This window comes from Protopterus annectens, chromosome 7.part1, assembly GCF_019279795.1.
Source record: "Protopterus annectens isolate FY-2018-M chromosome 7.part1, PAN1.0, whole genome shotgun sequence".
Lineage (NCBI taxonomy): Eukaryota > Metazoa > Chordata > Ceratodontiformes > Protopteridae > Protopterus > Protopterus annectens.
The window spans coordinates 222,377,195-222,402,101 of NC_056740.1; the positions used below are offsets into that span (position 1 = coordinate 222,377,195).

The window sequence follows — 24,907 nt, forward strand, 5'->3', positions numbered from 1 at the left end:
TCCTGACTAGGTTGCTGAAAAGGAGCAAAAGTAGTCCAGTCCACTTATCTTCGCAGATAAATGTGGAGTCTTAAGGGACCTGTGTACAGGTCTGTTAACTTTTACAGTTTTTAACACATTACATGAGATAAAGCTGTTGATGGAAATGTATTGGGTATCTATTTCTGACAGTATGCATGCCTAAACTACTTCTGTAACTCTTGTAACCACTTGGTGGTCTGTAATCCAGACTGTATATTGCAGGAGTTTAACTGCTCGATATTTGAAATATTCTGTTTTGTACTTGTCCACCTTATGGCTGAGAAGTCCTGTCTACTTGTGTGATTAACACCAAAGGTCTGAACCTGCAGTTCCTCTCATACTGAGCAAGTTTGTTCTCTCAACAACACATCATCAGTAGGATAAAAACTAACATGTCTCCCGAAGGTCTAAACCCAGCTCACAGTCCCTGTTAGTCGGTGAACAATCCAGTGCTTGGTGAATTCTGCTTCACCGTGATGGGAAGAGCTGATATCAAAGGATCAAATAAGTCGCTATGAACGCTTGGCTGCCACAAGCCAGTTATCCCTGTGGTAACTTTCAGACACATCCTGCTTAAAAATCAAAATGCCAGCAGGATCGTGAGGCCCTGCTTTCATGGTCTGTATTCATCCTGAAAATCAAGATCAAGCAAGCTTTTGACCTTCTGCTCCATGGGGGGTTTCTGTCCTTCCTGAGCTCGCCTTAGGACGCTTGCATTACTTTTGACCCCCCCCCCCAACCTAACACTGTCACTGGAGTGGGTCGCACCTGAGCGCTTGGAGTCAACGCGAGACCCCCGCCTCACTGGGTAAGTAAAAAATTAGTGGTATTACAGTGGTGGCCAAGACCTCCCACTTACTCTACACCTCTCATGTCTCTTCACAGTGTCAGACTATCTTACACCATCTATTTATTACATTCTCTCTTCTGTGTGGAGTGATCTTTCCTAGCAGGTATAGAGTGAATAAACTTGCACTTTTTGCATTTAAATTTTAGGTGCACCATTTTTCTTTTTTTTTTTTTCTTTGACTCACTGCCACCTCGTGATCCAAACACAGAAACAATACTAAAATCCAAAAAAACGGCCACTGGAACCACAACACTTGTATCCTCACCGGTTTATTGAAGTAAAGTAAAGCACTTTTCGTCTTCACAGTAGTAGACTTCCTCAGACAAATAACATAAAATTTCTTACATTTAAATACAAGTCAGCTGGCTCTAATTAAAAGCATTAAGCCTATCACCATACTTTTTACATGACATCACTAAATGCAAATCAGAATACAAGTCTATACACACATTTAAGGTCCGCTGTCATCTTTCTTTTGAAAAATAAAATAACCACACTTGCAAATTTAGTACAAGTTAAAAAGTGTATTTGTATGTATGTTTGCTAACTTCATAAATGTTGTGCTTGGGGAACAACGTGTTTAACTGTATTAAAATAAAGTGAAGGATGGTGACGGAGGACTGTGCTTTTTTGGATGAATGTGAAACACTAAAACAAATGTTTCTGAGCTGGGGTTACCCACATAGTTTAGTCATTGATCTTTTAGATGAAGTTCAGTATAAAAGAACTCTGCTTTCTGATTGATAACTCAGGGCTAAATTGTGAACGGGTGTCACAATGTTAACTTCTACTGGGTCTGCAGTTTGGGCAAGCATAAGGATTGGTTTGTAGAACCCTGTTATAATAGAGGAACCTTGTATTAGTTTCATTACTCCATTTTACTTAGAAGCTAAGGAAATTGAAGGTATTTTAAGGAGGAATTGGAACCTGTTTATGACAGAAAAAGAAGTCGACGTAAAACTAGGAAATGGTCCACGACTTGTTTATAAAAAAAAGGTAGGAACTTAAACATCTTAGAATTTGAACTCAAGTCATTTTGTAGAATAGAAGGCACTTACAAATGTGAGAGTTGCAATTTTTGCACATACATAGCAACAGGAAACTAACTGGAGATAGGTACCAGGAGATTTGATGTAAAAGGTACATATAACTGTAATTCCAGATCTGTGGTTTATCTGGCAGCCTGTCCGGTCTGCCAAGCCTTTTATGTGGGAAAGACCGACAGGAAATTGAGGGAAAGGGTATACAAACACACTTACCACACCCGTAAAAAGACCCTACAAGTGCATTAGCTAGGCATTGCACCGAGAGCCCCACACACCATTTTCTTTTCAAAGTGATACGTCAAGTTCCTGCTAGTATAAAATGAGGCCCCCAACATCTATTATTAGAGAAGCAGGAGCTTCTCTGGCAACTGTCTGAATTCATATAACCCCCCCCCCCCCCAGGTTTAAATGAAGTAACCTCAGTTGCATGTATTTTGAAGCTGAGAAGCTTAATACGTTAGGAAAACTTTTTAACTTTATTTTAATACAGTTAAACACGTTGTTCCCCAAGCACAACATTTATGAAGTTAGGAAACGTATATATACCCACACACTTTTTAACTTGTACTAAATCATTTTATTTTTCAAAAGAAAGATGACAGCGGACTGTTTTCTTAAATTTGTGCATAGACTTGTATTCTGATTTGCATTTAGTGATGTCACGTAAAAAGTATGGCGATAGGCTTAATGTTTTTAATTAGAGCCAGCTGACTTGTATTTAAATGTAAGAAATGTTATTTGTCTGAAGAAGTCTACTACTGTGAAGACGAAAAGTGCTGTACTTTACTTTACTTTAATAAACCGGTGAGGATACAAGTGTTGTGGCTCCAGTGGTCGTTTTTTGGATTTCACTGCCACCTCGTGCCTGTGGTCAGCCTGCCACTTTGGTGTTGTCACAGAAGATTTCATTTTTCCGAGTCCCTGTTGAATTTCAGATATTAAACAAGAGTCTTAAAAGCCAAGCCTTAGGCTAATTGTTAAAACAAAAATAAAGATAGAGTGAGAGCTTTTGTTACTTTTATAAGAACGACTTTAGACTAATCCATTAGCAAAATACTTTTTTTCTAGGTTTAGGATTAGATGTTGATTGGAGAGCCATTTTTCCACTGTGTTGAAGGTATTTTGGGTTAATGTGAATAAAGTAGCTGGTCAAGTGTCAGAACAAATCAAGGTGGAGTTGTCTGCATTTTGAATGCAGGTAGCTTTTGGGATGACTGAATGAAGGTCGTTGATAAAGATGGAGAAAAGAAGGGGTCCTAGTATTGAGCCCTGGGGACTCTTAGTGTGATGGGTAGGCAAGACGTAGGACTGCCTGTTGCCTGCCCTGCAGGTAGGATTGAAACCATTGGAGTGTGGTTGTTTAAGGAGAAGGCCTTCCAGGTATTTAGAAGCATTTTGTGGTCAACCATGTCAAAAGCCTTGGACAGATCTAGAAAGAGTGCTGAGGATAGTTTGTTGTTATTGCAGTTGTGGTTTAATGACGTTAGAGGAAGAAAGGAGGGCAGAAGTAGTACTGTGGTGTGGCTTAAAGCCATGAGTAAAGTTGGACAACAGCTTCTTCTGTGTGAGGTATTGCATGAGCTGTATGTGTACACACTTCTCCTCCATAATTTTAGCTAGAGGTGACAGAATAGCTATGGGTCTAAAGTTTGACAGTTCAGTGGAACTGCCTCCTTTATGGAGAAGTATGACTGGAGATTTTCCATATAGTGGGTACATTTAGCTTCAGATATAGCTCTGTTGATCAAGATTGAGATGGAGTATGTTATGGTGTCAGCAGCCTTTTGCAGATAGTGTGCTGGGAGGAGATCAGCAGCCAGGGTGGTGGGTCTTGGTTTCTTAAGTAGGGCATGAATAAGTTGAATAGGAACAGGTTGGAAGGTAAAGTATGTTTGGATACTATGTGTGGCTACATTAGAATTAGAGCCATTGGGAGAAAGTTGGCTGGCTAGAGACTGGATAGTCACTGTGAAGAAGCAGTTGAAGTTACTAGCAATGTATACTGGGGATTTTTGTTGGGAAGCTGAGGGGGGTGGAGTAGTGGTTTGGCCTGGGTGGAGTAGTTTGTTTGTTTATTCCTGCCCAGAACTTTTCTGGTTTCTTTTGGTGTTTTTGCAGTTGATGGTAGTAGTGGTTCTTTGTCTAAGGTTATGGATTTTTTGGTGTCATTCCTTAGCTGTCTGCATCTTAGTTGATGAAGTGGGGCTTGCTTTGAGTGAATTTTGATTTTGGTACATTTAGAAAGCCATGGTGCAATACTAACTTTGGTTCTAATAGAGTGGCTGGGAGCATGGGAGTTAAGAATAGCAAGTGATCTGAAGTAGGGACTTCATTTGTCAGCAACCTTTGGGTCTTGGATCCGACTTCGGATCCGAGCCGGCAACTTATTTTACAGCTTATGGATCCAAGCTCCTAGCTCTTCCCCTTACCCACAATCCCCTGCCAACCCTGATTGACCTCCGATCTAGTTTACCACTCTTAGAAGAGACAGCTGGATTTTGAGCTCCTGGCGACTTACCAGATAAGTCTTCAAAACTTGTCAAATTAGAAATCCTAGAAATCTTTTTTGGTTTAATTAAACAGTGTGCGTAGTTTAGGATCCCTTTTCGTTAATTTCATTAATTTTTAGTGTAATTCCTTCCCTCGCTGGTTCGTAGAGTGTGTGTGTTGCTTGTGTTTTTGGGGCCTGGTGTGTTTGTGTGTAGTTTACTTTATTTTTCTATGTCGGAGGCCCCAAAACCCATTTTTTCCAAGTGCACCAAGTGTGGCCATAAGCTTTCACTGGCGGATGGCCACACTCGGTGTGTTCGGTGCCTTGGGGTTGAACACCTGTCCTCTGGGTGGTCCATTTGCATGGCGTTCAACCCCAGGGCACTGAAAGAGCGGAGGTCGAAGCTGAACCTGGCAGGACTTTTGCCCCAGGATTCAGCTTCGGCCTCCGGTACTCCTGTGGCTCCTCCTCAGCCCTTGGTGGTGGCCACTCCTGCCCCCCCTTCCCCCGGCCGGGACTCAAACTCCCACTAAGACGCCGGAGGAAAGGTAGGCTAGGAGGGAGAAAAGAGAAGCACCACAAGCGGTGGGCCGAGGCCTCCGCTTTGCCCCCCCCCCCCAGCTAAGCGGGCTTCTCACTCAGTGGCTTCCAGGTCCCCTCCTCCTCCTGATCCAATCCCCTTGCTTTTCCCCGGGACTGGAGGAGGAGGAGACCCGATCTCAGTCGAAGTCATCGAGGCGGCATTCCCGGCCCGCCTCTGTGGCCTCGTCGAGATCTACTTAGTCTTTCTGACGCAGACTTGGACCGGATGATGAGGTTCATCAAGGCCCAGCTGCAGATGGGAGTGCTCTTGCCCCCCCCCCCCCGTTTGGGGGAGAGCTCGACACCCTTTTTTGCCCCGATAGCTGCTCCTCCAACCCGCTTCCTGGGTTCAGAGCGCACGGAACCGGGCAGCGTTGGAGGTGGGGGTGGGTCGGCGCCGACAGTACTGGGTACTTCAGATCCGACCCTGCCCTCGAGTCTGTCTGATCCGACCTCTCGGAGCCGTGGGCTAAGCTTCGGATCCGAGGGATTCAGTGTGCCTTCGGCTCCGTCCAGGTCGGAGCACATGGGTCATTCGGATCCGATGACCTCGGCGCCGGTTCTGATCCCTTCATCGGATCCGAGTGGGAGTCTGCTTTCAGACCCCAGGGAGAGCGGCTCCCCCTCTGCCTTCGATGCAGTGGAGAGGGCTCTGTTGAGAGCTTCCGGACCCCCGGTCCTTGCATCTGCTCCACCCTGCACTCCCTCTCTGCTGGGTCAGGCTTCCATCACCCGGCCACAGGGACAGCCTGCTTCGATGTCCCAGGTTGTTCCACTGGAACAGGATATTGCTGGTGAGACCTCCTCGGATAGTCCCCCCGAGGAAGTGCCTCACAAGCATAAGTGTAAGAGGAGAGACGTAGACTCCCCAGAGTCCTTAACAGAGGACACGGACTTGGATGAAGGGGAAGGCTCCCCAAGGTCACCCACCGAGGATGTCTCCTTTGGAGGCCTCATGGAAAAGCTCAGGATCAGGGGGGAGTGGTCTGCCCCCAAGGCTTCCTCCGACGAGTCCGTGTTCGTGGAGGCATTCGAAGCAGGCCCATCTACCTCTTGGGTGTCCCCTCCGGCCGATCCTCTGATGGACCTTATCACCACCAGGGCGTGGAAGGAGCTAGACACTGTGGAGCCAGTCCCCAAACGCCTGGATAGAATTTTGAGTCCCCCTGCAGACCGGTCCCATTGGAGCAAGGGTCCCCCTCGTAGATGCCATGTTGATGGCGGCAGCCACTAAGACGGAATTCGCTCAGGAGAGCCCCACGGTCCATCCACCGAGCAAGGAGTCCCGCTCGATGGATCGCCTCGGGAAGCGGGTATTTAGTTCAGCGACATTCTCAGTAAGGTCCCTGAACTACATGGCACATATCATCAGGATGCAGCGAGATCTTATCAAAGAATATGCTGCTTCCCCCCAGAGTCCATGTCGGCAGAGGACAAGCAGTTGTACTCCACTCGTATGGCCACTCTAAGATCTATTTCAAATATCTCTATGCGGCTTTTGTCCCACACCACAGAGGGAGCCATTAGAGCCAGCGGAGCGAGTCTAGTCATGAGACGTCAGGCCTGGCTCCGACATTGTGACTTCGCGGAGCCCTTTAAGGCGTCCTTTGCGAATGCCCCCTTTGATGGTTCTGCCTTGTTTGGCAAGACCGTTCGCGAGACACTTGTCCAGAGCGAAAAGGACGGGAAGATGTTGTCTGCCGTCGGAGTCTGCTTCTCTGCTCCCCAGAGGTCCTTCTCCAAGAACCAAAAGGGACAGAAGATGATGTGGTTCTGGAAATCTCAACATTCCCAGCCTGCTCCGGACAACCAGTCCTTCCGTGGCAGAGAAGGACAGGGAGGATGCCGCCCTAGAGGCAGAGGGGCCCCGAAAAATTTGGGGTCCAGAGAAACTTTCTCTGATCGGCCCACGCAGCAGCCCTGGGGGGGTTGCCCGACTGCTCCACTCTGGAGGCAGTCAGGGGGGCGCTTCTCGAAGCACTTGGCGGCTTGGGAGTCCATTACATCAGATCGCTGGGTGCTTCGTATCATATCCAGAGGTTAAAAAATTCCACTGCACCATGTCCCCAGACTCAAAAACCTCCCCGATGTACCACCCGATCAGAGGGAGGCGGCTGCTGCAGAAATTCAGCAGCTGCTAGAAAAAAGAGCCATGCAGCCCGTCCCCCCCCAGATCAGCTCGAATTAGGGTTTTACTCCACGTTGTTTCTGGTGCCAAAAAAGATGGGGGACTTGAGACCGATTCTCGACCTTTCACTCTTGAACGTGTCAGTAACCAGAGAAAAATTCCGGATGGTCACCCTTCAATCCATTCTCCCCCTCTTGTGGGAGAGCGACTGGATGTGCTCAATAGACCTCAAGGATGCGTACTACCACATTTTAATGGACAGACGATCCAGGAGGTTTCTCCGCTTCCGGCTGGGAGCCAGTCACTATCAGTTCAGGGTCCTTCCCTTTGGTCTCACCACAGCCCCCAGGGTGTTTGTGTTAGCGGCCCACCTGAGACTCCAGGGAATGCAGTTCTTCCCTTACCTGGACGACTGGCTCCTGTCCGCCCCAACAAGGCATCTACTCTGTGCAGCCAGAAATTCCTTTCTCCGGCCAGCTCCCCAACTAGGCATTATGATCAACATGGACAAATCCTCTCTTGCTCCAACACAAGTTGAGTTCATAGGGGCCAAACTAGATACGAGAAGTCTGCGAGCGTTCCTCACTTCGGAGCGACTTCAAAACCTGAGGCTTCATGTGCGGGCCATCCTCCAATCAAAAGCTCCACCGGCAGAATTGGTCCTGAGGGTGCTAGGCTCCATGGCGGCAGCATTAACTCTTCTTCCATGTGCTTGTCTGAATATGAGGGTGCTACAGTGGGCCCTTTTAGTCCAATGGTCCTTTCAGTTTCTTCCCCTCAGTCACCCTGTCTCACTCAGCAGGGCTTGCAGGAGGGCCCTCTTATGGTGGCTCCAGTCCCCGGACCCCCATACGTGACGACCCTTCTGCACGCCTCCTCCGCTCGCCACGGTGACCACGGACGCCTCTCGCCTCGGGTGGGGGGCATTGCTCAGGTAGAATGGTCCAAGGCACGTGGAACGACACAGAGACCTCCTTGCATATCGATGTTCTGGAGATGAGGGCGGGGCTGTTGGCGTTGCAAGCACTTCAGAACCTTCTCCCCATTGAAACTATTGCGATACAGATGGACAACATGTCAGTTGTCTGGTACATCAACAAACAGGGGGGAACCAGGTCCTACCCTCTCTGTCGAGAGGCCATGAGGGGGTGGGAATGGGCGATCTCCACCAACCGCTTCCTTATCGCAATGCACATTCCGGGGGAGTCCAACATTCTGGCGGACAAGCTCAGCCGCACTATTCTTTCCCCTTATGAGTGGTCTCTCAATTCCCAGGTAGCGAAGCGGATTTTTGCCGAATGGGGGCAACCCTGCTACGATCTCTTTGCCACTCCCTCAAATACGAAATGCTCCAGCTTCTTTGCTCTGATTCCCCCCCTTGGGGAAACCCCGAGAGATGCTCTAGTGCATGCTTGGCCTCCCGGTCTACTTTATGCCTATCCTCCTCTACCCCTGATGCTAAAACTTATACAGAAAGCCTCTCTGTTGGGGAGCAGAATGATCCTCATTGCCCCATTCTGGCCTCGTCAAACTTGGTTCCCTTACCTGTGGTCTCATCTGGTGAATCCTCCCTGGATTCTGGATCCCATTCCAGATCTAATATCCCATCCCTTAGGTCTACTGACCCCGAATCTGGACAACCTGAAGCTGACAGCTTGGCTGCTCTAGTTCCACTCTTAGTCAGGACTCTGGGCATCTCTTCACCAGTTAAAGCCATCTTGGTGGCAGCACATAAACCTTCCACTAGAAAAGTCTGTCGCAGTAAATGGAAGCGTTTTTCCATCTGGACGGAACACCATAACATAGATCCCTTCACGGCTTTGTTACTATCTGTCTTGGATTTCCTCACCGGACCTTTTCAACTGGGGGCTAGCTGTTCTATGGTCAAGGTTCATTTGGCAGCCATTTCGCATTACCATGTGGGACATGAGACAGGTCCTTTGATGACAGCGAAATTATGTAAAACCTTCCTCAAGGGTACTTTCCTGCTCAGGCCTCCCATCAAGGAAGCTGTACCCCCTTGGGATCTATCACTAGTCCTTCAAGCCTTGATTGCCCCTCCCTTTGAACCAGCTGCCTCGGCCGAACTTAAATATCTTTCCTGGAAAACGGCGTTCCTTGTCGCCATCACTACAACAAAAAGACTTTCCGAACTTCAGGCCCTTTGTGCGAAACCTCCTTACTTGATTTTTCATCAGGATAGAGTGTACCTCAGGACCAATCCCTCCTTTCTTCCTAAGGTGGCTTCAGAAACCAATATCAGTTAGTCCATTAACCTGCCAGTTTTCTTCCCTAAGTACCAGAATAAAGGAGAATACAAGCTGCATTCCTTAGACGTGCACAGACAACTGCGCTTCTACATTCATAGGACTGCTGGTCACAGACAATCCGATCAGTTGTTAATTTCCTTTGCCAAATTCAGTTTGGGTAAAGGTATTTCTAAGGTTACCTTATCACGATGAATTTCACAGTGTATTCTTCTGGCCTATGAAATTTCTGGGAGGCCTGCACCTCGGGGAGTACGGGCGCATTCTACTCGCTCCATATCTACTTCTGCCGCCTTTAGATCTACAGTATCTTTGGATGATATTTGCTCTGCAGCCACTTGGGCCTCATCTCATACCTTTATCAACCATTATAAGCGGGACGTTATTTCCAGAGGGAGAGAATCCTTTGTCTCCGCAGTACTCTGGAACATCCTTCCATGATGGCCGCCCAATTTTCAGGTAGCTGGGGACTCTGTCCCAAAGGTTGCTGACAAATGAAGTCCCTACTTCAGAGTAAGAAGTTATGTACTCACCATAACGTTCCATCTGAGTAGGTGACTTCATTTGTCTGCAACCATCCCCCCCTACTTCCCCCTGGCCTTCAGAAATTAATTCTTGAATGTCCTTTCTTGGTCCCTTTCGGGACGCTTTTGGTCTGAATTTTGGTATAAGGGCAAACTTGATCTGAGGTCAATCAGGGTTGGCAGGGGATTATGGGTAAGGGGAGGAGCTAGGAGCTTGGATCCATAAGCTGTAAAATAAGTTGCCAGCTTGGATCCGAAGTCGGATCCAAGACCCAAAGGTTGCAGACAAATGAAGTCACCTACTCAGATGGAACGTTATGGTGAGTACATAACTTCTTATTTTCTGTGTGTTTTTCTGCTGTTTCCTAAAAAAAAAAAAAAAAAAAAAAAAAAAATTCTCTCTTCCTGCCTTTGCTGAACTAGATTAGTCCAGATTTCAGGTTTTGCTGAATTCCGGACTGTGGTATAGTTTCCTGTGTTGCCCATATCCTTACTTGGGTAGGAGGAAGCTTCTCTGTGGGGAGCTTTGAGCAGCCTATCTGTCCCTGGAGGAGTGGTCTCAGCCCTGAAACTAGTAGCTTATTGGCCATTTTGGGTCCGTTCCCATCTCTCTTTCAGTTTCCCAGCTTTAAAACCTGCATTTGCATGGATTTGCATGATTTTGCTCATAGTGCAGCATCGGGCAGCGCCGCTTAAACGGGTTTAAACTATTCCCGGCTCCGCAAAGTCTGCTGTTCACTTTTTCCCTTAGAACTGATCTAAATCTCAAAGTAAGCACTCTGTTTTCATTCTAAAGCCCTGCACTTGCTGGTACAAGTAATTAAAATATAAGTAAGCACTAATAAACTAAAGCACTACACCCTCTTATACTCCCTTTAAGTACTTGGCTCCCTATTAGTCCTTTTTGATCAGTCAAAAAGTAGTTCCTTATACTTTTCTGGCATGTCCAAAAGTCAGTTTTGGGTTTACTCTCCAGTCCAGCTGGTGAATCTGGGAATCTTGAGGCAATGTTACAACTGCCTTATGTACACAGACCACCTTCTCCTCCCAACAAGCTCAAATATATGTGATAGATGCAACTATATAGCCAAACTGGAGGCTGAGCTCTCTCAACCCAGTACTGACGCAGTCGGTCAGGAGGATAAGGTAACCACACACACACACACACCACAAATCCAGTATCACATAGACCTATCTCAACAGCAAACCAAACGCACAAAAACATACTCGGAGGCTCTAAATAAAAATCTGCCCAAGCAGCAGAGACCTTCAAAGCCGACATCCAAGCAACCGCTACCCCACAACTATACCCACGTATCACATAGTTCACAAAGTCAGTGTGCCACACAGTCACAGCTCTTAAGGCTAAACAACACCCCGAATACATTTGTAATAGGTGACTCTATTGTCAGACACACTAACGTCCCACTCACCAGGCTGAACAAGGAGAAGGTCACTGTAAGCTGCCTGTCTGGTGCCAGGATCCGCCGCATAACACAAGCACTTGGGTCACTCCAAAGCAAGTACAAATATGACTCCGTCATTGTCCATGCTGGTGTGAATGACCGGAGACGTACCTCCCTGGACTATATGAAAAGAGACATAGAGGAGCTATCTGATCATGTAGCCCAGGCTGGTATGACCCTGACCTTGAGTAGCATCTTACCCTCACCAAGAATGATGCCACAGTATAAAGACAAAATGATCAATTTTAACAATTGGCTAAAGTATTGGTGTCATTCAAAGGGGATCCAGTGTCTGTCAGCCTGGGATGACATGAGCGACAAGCCACGTTGCTTCGCTAGGGACTGCTTGCACCTGTCACCCCTGGGCTTTCGAATAATGGATGTCCTTCAAGAATGCAACTGCAGTCATAACATATGGGTTGTCCTGCCTCAGGCAGCCCTCGGTCGGCCCGATTCCAAAGTCTGGGTCCGGCGTCGGCTGGTGTCGCCTCCTCTCCAACGTCAGAATGGCTGGAGTATAAAGGCATCGTCCGAAGCCATCTTCTTCCGTCTTTCTTGCCGCACGGTGCCCGAAGCAGAAGCAGTTCGCAAGTGCCGGTCGGTCAGCTCCTGTGTTTTCAGTACCGAAGTCATCTAAAAGCTAAGTACCCCGTTGGGGAACATTTTTTCTTGCCTCAGCTGATGTCAGAACAAATTGAGAAAGTTAATAATTGTTTGTCTTGTGGTAAACAAATACCTCATAAGGACTTCCATTCTTATTGCCTTCCTTGCCTGGGCCCAGACCACGACATCTCGGCCTGTGCTGCCTGTGCCTGCTTTAACAAGCGCACTCTCAGGCGCCGGGCAGAGTTTGCCGAAGACTTTTTCGGCGAATCCTTCGCATATATCATGCCGTCGGAACAACCGACAACTCAACCTTCCAAAACACGAAAGGACCGGGACTGACATCCTCGGCCTGCGTCCTCCACCGATACACCTCCTAAGCCCTCCGCGAGTGCCTCGGCCCCTTCAGAGGCGGTAATTCAACCGCTCCAGGCCGACCCAGCATTAACACGTCCTTCGGCCTCGGAACCTACTCCGGTGCCAGTTGTTGATTTTCCTTCAGATACCGAAGTTCTGGATTTACCCGACACCATTCCCGTGGACAAGGTTACTCCTGCACGTGGGGCAGCTAGGCCTCATGTATCCATGTCCATCAAGGCCTTTGCACGTGCTAAGGCCGCCAGCCAGGCCAAGGCCCAGCCTAAACCTACTGCCCAGGCCCCTTCTTCTGATAAACAAATCATGTCTCTTGCTGCAGATCTTATTTCACTTATCAGGGGGTCTCAGCCTCATCTAGACAGAGGTTCTCAGCCGCCTGCAGAGAAAAGGCCCAGAACTGAGCAGGCTGACAACCTCTCTTCAGACGAAGCTTCTGGGGATTCTGAGCCTTCAGATACACAAGAAGAATCCTTCCAGGCCTATGAGGACTCTGATGCTGAGGAATCAATTCCCTCTGCCTCTCCTCCTGAGGATTTTTTGTTCGGTGAAGTCCTACACTCTGAGGGAGAATTTTAAATGGCAGGGACAGGAATTTTCTGATTCCAGGAAAAGGTTACGTACCTTCCTCTAGCTACCCCAGCACAGACCCTTAGCTATCCCTCCAGTTATGGATGTCCTGGATGATGTTTTCTCTGACTACAGTGCTAACCCTGATTCTCTCCCTCCAGCTCCTGTCAAGCCAGACCGATATTATAGGGTCCCTGACACTCTCAAACATCTTTTTAAGGCCCACTCTATGGATCTAGAAACTATTTCACAGGGTCCCAAGGGAGTGGCTACTTCCACTGCCAAGAACCCACTGCCAGCGGATAGGGAAGCTAGGTCCCTGGAGAGATGGGGTAAAAAAGTTTATACCTCTACCACCCTGGCCATGAGGTAACTTAATTGCCTTTTTCATATGTTTCAGTACCATGATTTTTTTTACTGGATGATTTACAGAAAAAGCTAGCCTCTCCTGAGCCTATTGATAGAAAGGCATTGCAGGATCTAGTACATGACACTCAGCAGGTTAGCAATCATTTTCTTCAGTGTGGTTATGATGCATTGGAGGCTTCATGTAGGGCAGCTATGACTGGGGCTGTTATACGTAGACATGCTTGGTTAAAAGAACAGCCATTGCCTGAACATGTTAAAGTAAAGTTACTTGATGCACCTCTGGAAAAACAGAAGCTTTTTGGTGCTAATGCACAAGATGTGTTGAAGTCCATTGAGGAAAAAGCTAAATCAGTTCAGACAGTCAAAGATTTCCTCCATGTTCAGCCTCCCAGATTCAGCAGGAATTGGCCTTCAAAGAATTGGTCCTTTCCAGACACTGACAAGTTTCTAAGGGGAAAAAACAGGCATGCCCGAGGTAGAGGGCAATACCGAGGCTCCTACAGGGGCCGCCGATGGCAACCACCAAATCAAAGAAGTGGCGCAGGCAGTCCAGCTGCACCACAAGGACAATTACAATGACTTGACTTTCATACCACCTACAAAGGCTCAGAGAAGCACCTTTGGGTGGAAAATTATCCTTATTCTCAAAAAACTGGCATATCTTAACCAAAGACAACTGGATTTTGGATTTAATAGACAAAGGTTACAGATTCTACTTTCTTACTTTACCAGTAAGACAAGGCATGCCGAACCTGCCACATCATCAAAGGGCAGAGGTACTCAGCCAAGTTTCAATGCTGTTAAATATAAAAGCAATAGAAAAGGTCCCTCCTCAGGAACAAGGCCAGGGATTTTACTCAAGACTGTTCCTTGTTCCAAGAAAAGAAAACAAATGGAGGCCTATACTGGACTTGTCTACTCTAAATACTTTTCTCATTGTGCCAAAGTTCAAAATGCTGACGTTACAGCAACTCCTTCCCATGCTGGGCAAGGGGTCCTGGCTGGTCACTCTGGACCTCAAGGAGGCATACCTGCATGTCCCAATCAAACAAAGCTGCAGAAGATACCTCAGATTTCTTGCAGGGACAGAGCATTATCAATTCTCAGCATTGCCGTTTGGCTTATCTACTGCGCCCAGAGTGTTCACGAAATGCCTGGCATCAGTAGTGGCACACTGCAGACTCCAGGGGATTCAAATGTACCCCTACCTGGACGACTGCCTCATACAAGCAGTCAACAAACCAAACCTTGATAGCAAACTTGGATTATGTCATTTAACTACTACAGGCCTTGGGATACACAGTCAACATTCAAAAATCAAGACTACTGCCATCCCAACAGATTACTTTCCTAAGGGCCAAACTGGACACAAAAACACAAATGGCCTATCTCACAGAGGAAAAACAACAGCAGTTACCAGACTACTTCAAAGGCCTAGCAAAGCTCTCCCAGCTGACTGCAAGGAAAATCCTGCAGGCCCTGGGGTTCATGGCATCTTGCATTCTCCTGATACCTTTGGCAAGACTTCATATGAGAAAGCTGCAATGGTACTTAAAAAGCATATGGTCCCAACACAGCCAAAGCCTAGAGGACGTAATCCCACTCATTCCATGTCTGCAAAGAGAATTTTTGTGGTGGGCTCAAGCAAGCCAGTTAAACAAAGGCATGTCTTTCAACAAACCTCAAGCAGGTCAAGTGATGACAACCGACGCCTCAGATCATGGATGGGGGGCGCACATGGAGGGCAGATGCATTCAAGGTCAATGGACACCAAGGGAAAGACATCTGCACATAAACCAAAAAGAGATGCTGGCAGTGATGCATGCAATCGAGACTTTCGAAAAATCACTTCAACAAGGACATTTGCTAATAAGGACAGACAACACCACTGTTATGTGGTATATAAACAAGCAGGGGGGCACTCATTCTTATCCCCTCTGCAGACTAACAATGATTCTCTGGGAAGAATCCCTGAGTCTGAAGATACATTTGCAATCCCAGTTTGTCCCAGGCAAGGACAATGTACTGGTGGACAAGCTGAGCAGAAACTTCTTGGATCCACACGAATGGATGCTGCATCCTCACATTTTCTCACAAATAACAGGGACATGGGGAACACCGGACATAGATCTTTGCTTCTCACATGAATCATCACCTGGAAAAGTTCTGTACAAGGAACCACCATCCTCTAGCCTGGAAAACGGATGCTGTCTCCTTCAGCTGGAATTCCCTAACTATTTATGCATTCCCTCCTCTGCCACTGCTGACCAAGGTGATACTGAAGATCAAAGCAGAACAACCAACAGGCATTTTGATAGCTCCAGACTGGCCAAGGCAGCACTGGTACCCATTGCTGTTGAGCATAACTCGGACCAAACCATGGCCTCTGCCCCTATGGCCTCTGCTTCTAACACAACACAATTACAGGACTGTTCATCAAAACCTGAAAACATTGCATCTGACAGCCTGGAGGTTACCATAACCCCTTCCGATATTTCTCTTTCCAAAAAAGTTCAAGAGATCTTACTGGAAGCACGCAGACCTTCCACCAGAAAAATCTATTCAGCCAAGTGGAAGAGATTCATCATCTGGAATGCCAACAGGGGTCAGGATACAACAGTATTGAGTATACCTCAGATATTGGAATACTTGACAGAAATGTTTCATACTGGTCTTTCATATTCTTCCATAAAGATTCACGCCTCAGCAATCTCAGCAAACTACAATTGTGATCCTCCTGTGTTTTCACATCCTTTGCTAAGACAGTTCCTACGAGGGATAAAGAATATCAAACCTCCCAGGAAACCACCAGTACCTGCATGGGACCTCAATTTCGTGTTAGAAAAATTAACTCTTCCTCCCTTTGAACCAGCAGCAACTTCAGAAATGCAGTTTCTCTCATGGAAAACGGTTTTCCTATTGGCAGTGACATCAGCAAGAAGAGTCTCGGAGATACAGGCACTCATGGCAGTACCTCCTTTTCTCATTTTTCATCAGGACAGAGTCTCTCTAAGAACCAATCCTTCATTCATGCCAAAAGTAATTTCCAGGGTGTCTCTAAATCAAGCCATTCACCTGCCTACTTTCTTCCCCAATCCTCAAAACAGGGGGGAAAAACTGCTGCATACTTTGGACATACACAGGCAACTTCGCTACTACTTGGACAGAACTAAGGCCACCAGAAAGTCTGACCAACTGTTTGTAGCCTATGCTGCTGGAGTACAAGGAAAAGCAATCTCCAAACAAACAATTTCAAAATGGATTGGACACTGCATCAGATTCTGCTATTCTTTTCATGGGAAAGGTGTGCCAGCCAATATTAGGCCACACTCCACCAGAGCTATAGCCACATCCACAGCTTTCCTAAGAGGAGTGGCTACAAAGGGCATTCTAGAGGCTGCTACATGGAGCTCCGTGCATACATTTACCAAGCACTACAACCTGCCTTTATACTCCAGATCCCGAGCAGGCTTTGCTTCGGCAGTCCTGCAGGGCATTTTAGCTACACCATCCCTTCCTTAGTTACATCCACCCCCAGCTTGGCTATGGTATTCAACCCATATGTTATGACTGCAGTTGCATTCTTGAAGGACATAGTACAGTTTTGTACCTACCATAAATGTAGATGTCCGATAGATATGCAACTGCAGTCGGATTTTCCCACCATCCTACCCCTCTGCAACTTTCTTTATGGGTCCACTACCCCTATTCCTATTAGCTGGGGGTATCCCCTATGGTGTATCTGTTTATTACTGATGTCCTTCATGGATGCATCTGCAGTCATAACAACTGGGTTGTCCTGTCGTCAGGCAGCCCTTCAGTCGGCCGGATTCCAAAGTCCGGGTCCGGCTTCGGCTGATGTCGCACTTCACCCGACGTCATCTCTGTTGGTCTTGGCTTATAAAGGCCACAGCCAACGCCATTTTCCTCAGTCTTTCTTGCCGCGTGGCGCCCGAAGCAGAAGCTGTTCGCAAGTGCCGGTCGGTCGGATCCAGAGATTACTTCTACCGAATACTTCAAGACTTCTAAAGCTAAGTACCCCGTTGGGGACTCTTTCTTGCCTCAGCCGATGTCAGAAAAAGTTAACAATTGTTTAACCTGTGGGAAACAAATACCTCATAAAGATTTCCACTCTTATTGTCTGCCTTGTTTAGGCCCAGCCTATGACGTAGCAGCCTGTTCGGCCTGTGCTTCATTCAACCGACGAACGCTTAGGCGTCGGTCGGAGTTTGCTGAACAGTTTTTCGGTTCTGATTTTGCGTATATTATGCCGTCGGATCCTCCGACTACCCAAACTGCTAAAAACGCAAAGATAAAGACCGACATCATGTCCACGGTTTCGGCGAAACCATGGTTAAGCAAACATGAGTGTCTCGGTTTCGCCGAAACCGAGAAAACTGATCAAAGTACAGCTGAATCTCTCACTACCACTGAGGCCCCTGCTACTTCTCTTGAATCCGCCTCAGAAATTTTATCCACTACGGTGGTTGCCACTGACTTATCAGACACCATTCCCTTGGATGTCTCTACCCCAGCACGTGGTGCTGCTAGGCCTCCAGCAGCCATGTCCATTAAGGCCTTTGCCAGGCTAAAGCAGCCAAATCTACTAAAACAGTGCCTGTTAAACCCCCTACAACCAGGCCCTCTTCTAGTTCACAAATGCTTACTCTGGCAGAAGATTTAATTTCATTAATTAGGGATCTCAAACTCACCCAGACAGGGCCTCTCAGCCCCCAGAGAAGAGACCTAGGGCAGAGCCCCGAGCCTTTGTCCTCTGATGATTCTGCCGATGAATCAGACATTACAGACCAGCCAGAGGCTCCTTTCTCCAATTTTGAAGACTCAGATGCTGAAGAATCCATTCCAGCTGCTTCCCCACCAGAAGAATTCTCCTTTGGGGAAACCTTACATGCCATGCGAGCAGTTCCAATGGCAGCAGCAGGATTTCTCAGACTCCAGAAAAGACTTAGGACCTTTCTGCACCTTCCACAGCACAGGCCCTTAGCTATACCTCCTGTTCTCTCTGTGGTGGATGATGCCTTCAATGATGTCTGCTCTGCACCAGATTCTTTACCTCCAGCCCCTGCCAAACCAGACAGATTTTACAGGGTACCAGACACTCATCACCACCTTTACAAGGCCCCACTTGCAGACCCGAAACTATATCCCAGGGTCCCAGGGCAGTAGCGACCACAGCTGAAACCCTATTCCTTCTGAAAGGGAAGCCAGGTCATTAGACAGATGGGGCAAAAGGTCTACACCTCAGCTACTCTCTCAGCTAGAGCTTTAAACTGTCAGTTTCACATGATACAATACCAAGAGTTTATGCTTGATCAGTTAACAAAAAAGCTATCCTCTGATGAATCTATTGATAAGAAATATGTATTAGAAATGGTAAATAACATACAACAGGTTAGTAACCATTCCTTAAAATGTGGCTATGATGCACTGGAGGCTTCATTTAGATCAGCCATGACTGGCACAGTGATAAGAAGACATGCATGGCTAAAGGAACAAGCCTTACCGGATCATGTTAAAGCTAAGTTATTAGATGCTCCTATGGATAAGACCAGCTTGTTTGGTACACCTGCCCAGCAGGTAATGAAGAAATGGAAGAAAAGGCAAAATCTGTTCAAACGGATAAAGATTTCTTGCAGGTTCAACCCCCAAGGTTTAGCAGGAACTGGCCTGCCAAAAATTGGTCCTTTCCTGACTCCACAAGATCCCAAAGGGGCAGGAATAGACGTTCCAGAGGCAGAAACCAATCCAGAGGAGGTGCCTACAGAGGACGACAGTGGCAAGGTAACAACAGAGGCACAGACACAACCACTGCCACTACATCAACACAACCACAGTGACTTACCTCTAAATCTGCCTACCAGGGAACAAATAGCAGCTCCATTAGGCGGCAAATTAACCTTATTTTCAAAGAACTGGCACTACATCACAAAAGACAAGTGGATTTTACAAACCATAGATCAAGGTTACCGGTTCCACTTCCACACTTTACCAGTCAAAAGAGGAATGCCAAATCTACCTCCAAATCAAAAAACAGAGGCTCTACAACAGATAATGCAATTAGCAAACATGAGAGCTGTGGAAAGAGTGCCAACAACAGAACAAGGAAAGGGATTCTACTCCAGACTATTCCTAGTTCCAAGAAAGGAAAAAGGTTGGAGACCTATTCTCGACCTGTCCACCTTAAATACATACATCATTGTCCCAAAATTCAAAATGCTGACCCTACAGCAACTTCTTCCCATGCTGGGCAAGGAGTGTTGGCTGGTAACTCTAGATCTCAAGGAGGCATACCTGCACGTCCCCATTCGACCAATCTGCAGAAGATACCTCAGATTTCTTGCAGGATCAGAGCATTATCAATTCTCAGCATTGCCCTTTGGCTTATCTACTGCGCCCAGAGTATTCACAAAATGCCTGGCATCAGTAATCGCCCACTGCAGACTACAGGAATTCAAATTTACCCATACCTGGACGACTGCCTGCTACAAGGGGACAACAAAAGCAAGCTGACAACAGATTTACAAAGGGTCATTTACTTGCTACAAGCACTGGGATACACAGTCAATTTACAAAAATCAAGGCTGATACCATCCCAAACAAGGACATTCTTGACTGAATTGGACACAGTAAGACAAATGGCATTCCTAACTGCAGAAAACAAAAGAACTCCCTCTTTACTTCTTGGCACTAACAAAACAGAACAAGTTAACAGCAAGAAAAGTACTGCAGGCCTTGGGCTTCATGGCATCATGCATAATATTGGTCCCACTTGCCAGACTACATATGAGAAAACTACAGTGGTACCTAAAGAATTTATGGTCCCAGCACAGGCACAGCCTGGAAACAGAAATTCCACTAATTCCATGCTTAAAACAGGAGTTCCTATGGTGGGCTCAAGCATGCCAGTCAAACCCAGGTCTACCCTTTCGCAGATGTCAAGCAAGCCAGACCATCACAACAGACGCTTCAGACCTAGGATGGGGGGCCCACATGCTGGACAAATGTGTGCAAGGATTGTGGACGCAGGATCAACTTCACCTGCACATCAACCTAAAAGAAATGCTGGCAGTAAAACTGGCAATCCAAAAGTTCAGACCAAGTTGATGATAAGGACAGACAACACCACAGTCATGTGGTACATCAACAAACAGGGAGGCACTCATTCATACCCCCTATGCAGAATGACTTTGGAGCTGTGGAACCTGGCACTCAGCTACAACATCCAGTTACAGGCAATATTTGTACCGGGAAAGGAGAATACTCTAGCAGACATATTAAGCAGAACCACAACGGATGCCCACGAATGGATGCTACACCCGGACATCTTCAAGACCATCTCAAAGAAATGGGGAATGCCTCAGATAGATCTATTCGCTTCCCTCTCAATCACCAGCTCAAAAATTCTGCACAAGGACATTCCACCCACTGGCATGGAAAGTGGATTCGCTCTCCTTCAGCTGGAAAGGCCTAACAGCATATGCATTCCCACCTCTGCCCTTGATACACAAGGTATTACTAAAAATCAAGGAAGAACGTCCAAGGATAATCCTGATAGCTCCAAACTGGCCAAGACAACACTGGTACCCACTGCTGAGGAGCATGTCTCGAACAATATGTGGCCAATACCCTGATGCCTTTGATGTTAACTCAGAACAACTACAGCATCATGCATCCAAACCTAAAACGTTGCAACTGACTGCATGGAACATCACATAGCAGCAGCTAATCCAGAACTTTCCCAAAGAGTTAAAGACATTATTCTTGAAGCCCGCAGACCTTCAACAAGAAGGAACTATGCAGGAAAATGGAAAAGGTTTGTCATTTGGAGTACTGAAAGAGGAAAAGATGTGTCAAACATAGATATGCCTAACATTCTGGAGTATCTGGCAGAACTTCTACATTCAGGCCTGTCCTACTCCTCCATCAAGATACATGCATCAGCTATATCAGCAGAATACAGCTTTGATCCACCTGTTTTTTCACACCCTTTACTCAGGCAGTTCCTCAGAGGAATCAAGAATGTAAAACCTCCAAGGAAACCACCATTGCCAGCTTGGGACTTGAACTTTGTGCTAGAAAAGCTGACACTATCACCTTTTGAACCAGCAGCAACAGCAGACCTACAGCATCTATCGTGGAAAACGGCCTTCCTACTGGCAATAACCTCAGCCAGGAGGGTTTCTGAACTTCAGGCCCTAATGGCAGTACAACCCTTCCTAATCTTCCACCAAGATAGTGTCCATGAGGACTAATCCTACATTTATGCCTAAGGTGGTATCCAGAGTGTCTTTAAACCAGGCAATCCACCTACCTACCTTCTTTCCCAACCCACAAAACAGAGGGGAAAGAATACTGCATACATTGGATGTACATAGACAGCTACGCTACTACTTGGACAGAACAAAAGTAGCAGAAAAACTGACCAGCTTTTTGTAGCCTATGCAACAGGAAGGGAAGGAAAAGCTATTTCCAAACAGACAATCTCCAAATGGATAGGAAATTGCATACGATTCTGTTACTCCTTCCATGGAAAACCAATTCCACAGAACATAAGACCTCATTCTACAAGGGCAACAGCCACTACCACAGCCTTCTTACGAGGAGTGGCAACCAAAGACATTATTGAGGCTACTTGGACCTCCGTGCATACATTTGCCAAGCATTATAATTTGCCTCTATATTCCAGATCCCGAGCAGGGTTTGCCACTGCTGTACTGCAAGGGATCCTAAACACACCATAATCTAGTTTTTCCTCCTCCCTAGTTGGCTATGGTATTCTACCCAGTTGTTATGACTGCAGATGCATCCATGAAGGACATAGTACAGTTTTGTACCTACCATAAATGTAGATGTCCGAACTGGATAGCATCTGCAGTCAGGATTACCTCCCTCCTTCCCTCTGTGGTACTCCTAGGGTGTTTACCCTCCTAATAGCTAGCTGGTGGGGAGTCTTTTATGGTGTATTTGTTTGTATATATGTACATACATGCTTATTTTTGTGTTTACCTCTATCTTTTTGGAAACATTGGCATTTATCCAAATTTTAGCCTTCAAGAGGGCTACTGGCATCTGGGGCAAGAAACACTGAGGAAAATGGCGTCGGCTGATGCCTTTATACCCGAAGACCAACAGAGATGACGTCGGGTGAAGTGCGACATCAGCCGAAGCCGGACCAGGACTTTGGAATCCGGCCGACTGAAGGGCTGCCTGACGACAGGACAACCCAGTTGTTATGACTGCAGATGCTATCCAGTTCGGACATCTACATTTATGGTAGGTACAAAACTGTACTTTGTGCATGTCTGGAATTGTTTAGCCATTCATCAAATTTAGCCTTCCTAGGAGGGCACCTGGCATCTGGGGCAAGAAACACTGAAGAAGATGGTGTCGGCCGATGCCTTTATACTCCAGCCGTTCTGACGTCTGAGAGGAAGCGACACCAGCTGACGCCGGACCCAGACTTTGGAATCGGGCCGACCGAGGGCTGCCTGAGGCAGGACAACCCATATGTTATGACTGCAGTTGCATATCTATCGGACATCTACATTTATGGTAGGTACAAAACTGTACTTTAAGGCTCTTGCCACCCCCATAGTGCCTTTTTTAGGCAAGGCTCAAAAGACAAACCCACCTCCATAGACAACACAAGGAAAAAGAAACTAAGGGTAATGCTGCTCAATGCCAGAAGTCTAAACCTCAAGATGCACTTTCAGGCTCTCCTCAGTATGGAGAATATCGATACCTGTGCAGTAACAGAAACCAGGTTCAAGGCTCCCGAGAGCACCCCAGCACTACCAGGTTATACCTCATACCAGGCTTTTCGGCCCCCAAACCCAGACCGAACCACAAAAGGAGGGGGAGTATCCATATTCATCAAAGATGCCCACACCTCCAGGTTAGTGGCACTGCATGAAGCATCGAAGACCATCCATGTGCAACTAACAGTGGGCAAAACTGCCTTTCAGTTTGTAGCCTGCTACAGACCACCCTCCCAAACTCAGAAACCCCACTCGGCTTTGGAGAATATGAAGGTCTCTCCAAACACCATTATATTGGGTGACTTCAACTACGCAAACATAGACTGAGAGTACTACTCAAGCCCAAACAACCTCGCCCAACGGTTCCTAGAATTTATAAACTCAAATGCTATGGAACAACTGGTCACCACTCCCACAAGAGGGGAAAACATATTGGACCTGGTCATCACCAACATGGGGACTCTGTTCCATACCAGAGGTATACCCCTCATTGGTAAGATCTGACCATAAATTAATCTCACTGGACAGCCATATCCCGTCCCCATCCCCAGCCAAGGAAACCACGGTGAAGAACTTCTCAAAAGCAAACTTCACGTTTCTCAAAACCGAGGTTGAATCCTTCAAAGCCCCTGGGCCAGTGGAAAATACGGCCCAAACCGCAGAATCCTGTACAAACGTATTCTATGGACACCTACAGGAATGCATGGATCGTGCTATCCCAAATAAAACTAAGACTCTCTCCTCTAAAGGCAGGAGACCTGTCTGGTGGACCCCAGCCATAAACAAGTTATACAACAGAAGGAGGAAGCTACTACATGATGGAGCAAAATCCCAAAAAGGGAAGGCATCTGTGATAAGTACTAGCAAGAAACTACGATCCCTCATAAAATCATCTAAGGCCAGCTTCGAAAGAAAAATTGCACAAGATGCTAAAGATAATCGCAAAGTCTTCTTTAGTTCTGTCAGGAACCTGGGTGGCAACTCCCAGATATGCTCCGAGTTGGTGCAAAATGACAAAAAATACACTGAACCCACAGACATTGCCAACATCCTGGCAGACAGGTTCAGTACAAACTCCCCCCCCCCCCCAAAAAAAAGCAAATGTCTATCCCAACAGAGTGTGGTCTCCCTGACATCACAGATGCACAGGTGAGAGCTGCCCTCTCCAAAGCAAAAAACACAGCATCAGTGGGACCGGACAGTGTCGAGCTCCAAGAAGAACTGAACCCCCTCACATAGTCATTGTTCAATCTTAACCTTACTACAGGATATGTACCCAAGGAATGGCGTACAGCACCAGTGGTCCCACTCCACAAAGGTGGTGCCACAACGGACCCCGGAAACTATCGCCCTATAAGCCTGACTAGCCTGGTCTGCAAAGCTATGGAGCGTATCATCATGGAACTCATAAACAAAGACATTGGGAACCTCCAAACACTGGATCCTACCCAATTCGGCTTTAAGGGCAGATCTTGCCTCTTGAACCTGGTCGACTTCTTAACAGTCACCAAGGCTATAGATGAAGGGAAGGTAGTCCACACAGCCTACCTGGACCTTGCAAAAGCCTTTGGCACAATACCCCACTCGGGCATCATAAATAAGTTCACCAGCTTAAATATCAACCCCTATGTCACAAGATGGGTTGCAAACTGGCTCAGGGATAGAACCCACATGGGCAGAATTGCAGGTGCCATGTCAGACTAAACCAGTTACAAGTGGCGTCCCACAAGGCTCAGTCCTGGGACCTCTCTTGTTCGGTATATATTTCTCTGAGGTACAGGCTAACATGAGAGGACTATGGCTGACAAAGTTCGCAGATGACTGCAAACTGGGTGC

General features: G+C 46.9%; 1 protein-coding gene across 1 annotated transcript in view; it reads left to right on the plus strand.

The window, feature by feature from the left end:
• Positions 1 to 24,907, plus strand: part of SPG21 (SPG21 abhydrolase domain containing, maspardin) — a gene marked incomplete in the record, with an annotated part of 640,586 nt that overhangs the window by 151,008 nt on the left and 464,671 nt on the right. Inside the window, 1 exon segment of the mRNA XM_044078676.1 lies at positions 11 to 89.